We start from the raw sequence: 2,568 nt of genomic DNA on the forward strand, positions 1-2,568 counted from the left end.
GGGCGCCTGCCTGTCCCGTGCTGCGCCGTTGCCTGGCGACACCCCTCAGAGGGGTGGCTGGCGGGGCCAGTCTGGGGGTTGGGTGTTCTGGTTGTCATCGGGATAATGTGTTTCTCCTATTTTACCTGAATATATCTGTACATTATCATGATACCATCGGTATTTCTGATGGCTGTGCTACCCTTTGTGGTTCTTCAGAACTTGTCCTTCAAAGTGTTGAATGTGTATTTTATCCCAGCCATAAGAAGCGTCAGTCATGAATGGAAGGAAACTTGGGGTTTAAGGCATTTAAGTAGTGAGGGAAGATGGTAGCTAGAGCTTCAGCTTGTTCAGAAATAGTTATACGTCGTATGAAGCATCGTTGCTCTGAGGAAAGCTGAGGTCTGGTCTGGCTCATCCAGCAATAATTGCTTTGTGGAAGCCTTTTCACTTCTCAGTAAAAGTAAATGAGCTGGCAGTATCAGATCACTACAACTCAGTACTGATTTTTGGATGTGGTTTATCTTGGCAGCCGGACTATATAACTCGTGGCATGTTGCTGAAATGTAATTAGGGTGTGTGGTTCCCACTCCTTTGTTTGAGGGTGGGAAGAGGAAAGTTTGCTTTGTAGCCCTTGTTCATGGCTATGTAGAGCCTTTCTGCTTTCTCCCCGCTCTTTCTGGGAAGACCTAGCAGAGAGCAAAATGTGCCACGTTAACTGCAAACAGGTAACAAAATCAACCACCAGTAAGACCAAATGCTTCTAGATGGAGGTTCCCCCCAAGAATTCAAGATAGGGTCTTTGTTTCCTTCTGGGCTAGCCTACTGAGCAGTAAGAAATATGATTGGGAGAAAGGAGAAAAAATCAGTATTAATTTTAAAAAGGTAAGAACCTGAAGAGTAGCTTTTCTAGCCATTTGAACTGTCTAAAACTAACAATAATGCATTTTTATATGTTCTTGCTTTCAATAAGCTTCCTCAAGAGGAAGAGGTAAAGCAACATTAAGAGATGGTGGCTAAGCCCTCTGCAGAATTTTATGTCCATAAAGACTTAGTTTCCGAGATCAGTTTTCAAGTGTATAAGTAGGTATTTAGAACACAGATGACACCTGCTATTTTAAAAGTACTTCATAGAATCATGCACAGGACTGAGAAATTTGAATGATCAAACTCTAGGGCATGAAAATTAAATGCAATAAATCTAACCGAGTCCTTATGTAAAATTGTGTAGCTGGTGTTGTTTATAATGTTATTTTGGAAACATTTTGCTCAGTTATTTGTATCACTGTGACATCACGCATTGTAGCTCATCCTGTTTATTAACAGATACTGTATTTGTCACTGAGTTTTCCTTAATGAAAACTCTATTCTATAATTCATGTGTCCTGAAATAGGAACATTTTAGAGGATGTAGCTGATGCTTTTCATGAGGTGAGGTGAAATGAAGAAATAATATGAAATGGCTGTAACATTTGTGTTAGTGTATTAAGTAAACCAGGTAAGTGTGATTAGATGCTTTGTTAACAAGGAGAAACTTACTATCCTGAGTCATTGGCTTCTGAGGATCGAAAAGTTCAAGTTAAATTGAGAAAAATGTTACTCAGCCTAGGTGTAAGCAGTTCTAGAACAAAGATAGGAAGTTATAGAGAAGTTGAGCAATGTGGTTTTAACACAGACATGCTAATTAGGAGGTATACTTCCATGTGTCATGGGCATGGCAATATAACCACATCACGACAAAATATGAATGGATTTTTGTAACTCAGCTGAGCAGGTCTGCTCTTCTATTTCCTCAGGTAGATGATACAGGCTGAATTGGCTTTTGTGATATGAGGCATTGCTGACTTTTTTTTTTTTTTAAAGAAACTTAAGTTTTGAAGAACTCTTTAAGGCATACCTATATATCAATGCTGATACTGCTTTTCTTTCTGCATGGTAGTACATTTTACAGGACTGGGTTTCTTTGTACACACTAAACCCACAAGTTAATATTATTTCGTTAAAGCATATTTTCTGCAAGAGCTGGTATGGAAATTATTTTCTCAGTAATACATAAATTGTCTTGGATATTGTTTTGTCTCAAAGAAAAATTGTGGAGAACATTAAACAAGGTATACATGTTCAGGTGCTGTCCTATTTCTTTCTGTCATCAAAATACTTCCTTTAAGATGGGTTGTCTTTTTTTCACCAGATTCCTTGAACCTGGGCTTTCAAAGCTGCGTCTTGAAGAGCAACTTCTAAAATACTCTTTGTATAAATAACTGAGTCTGTACCTAGTCTAATGTCTCTGTGAACAGGGTAGACAAGGTCATACATTTATAAGTAAAGTGCTAAAAGGGGAAGGAACTCATATGTTCACGCATCATACCTAAACTATGCACCATCCTTGGGTAAAACAGCGTGAAAGAATGTTGTCCCTCCAATTTACCTAGAAGCTGTTGGATGACTAGTGACTATGACTGATTTTTAAGCTGTTAACTGACCTGTGGGTTCTCCTTCTGCCCAAAGCATTGATTTGAGTCCTTCTCATGGTACTCTGGTGAGACTCAGTGTATTTCTGGTTCAGAGTTGATACAGGTGTCACTGTGT

This window comes from Egretta garzetta, unplaced genomic scaffold (genome assembly GCF_000687185.1).
Source record: "Egretta garzetta isolate BGI_Z169 unplaced genomic scaffold, ASM68718v1 scaffold133, whole genome shotgun sequence".
Classification (NCBI taxonomy): Eukaryota; Metazoa; Chordata; class Aves; order Pelecaniformes; family Ardeidae; genus Egretta; species Egretta garzetta.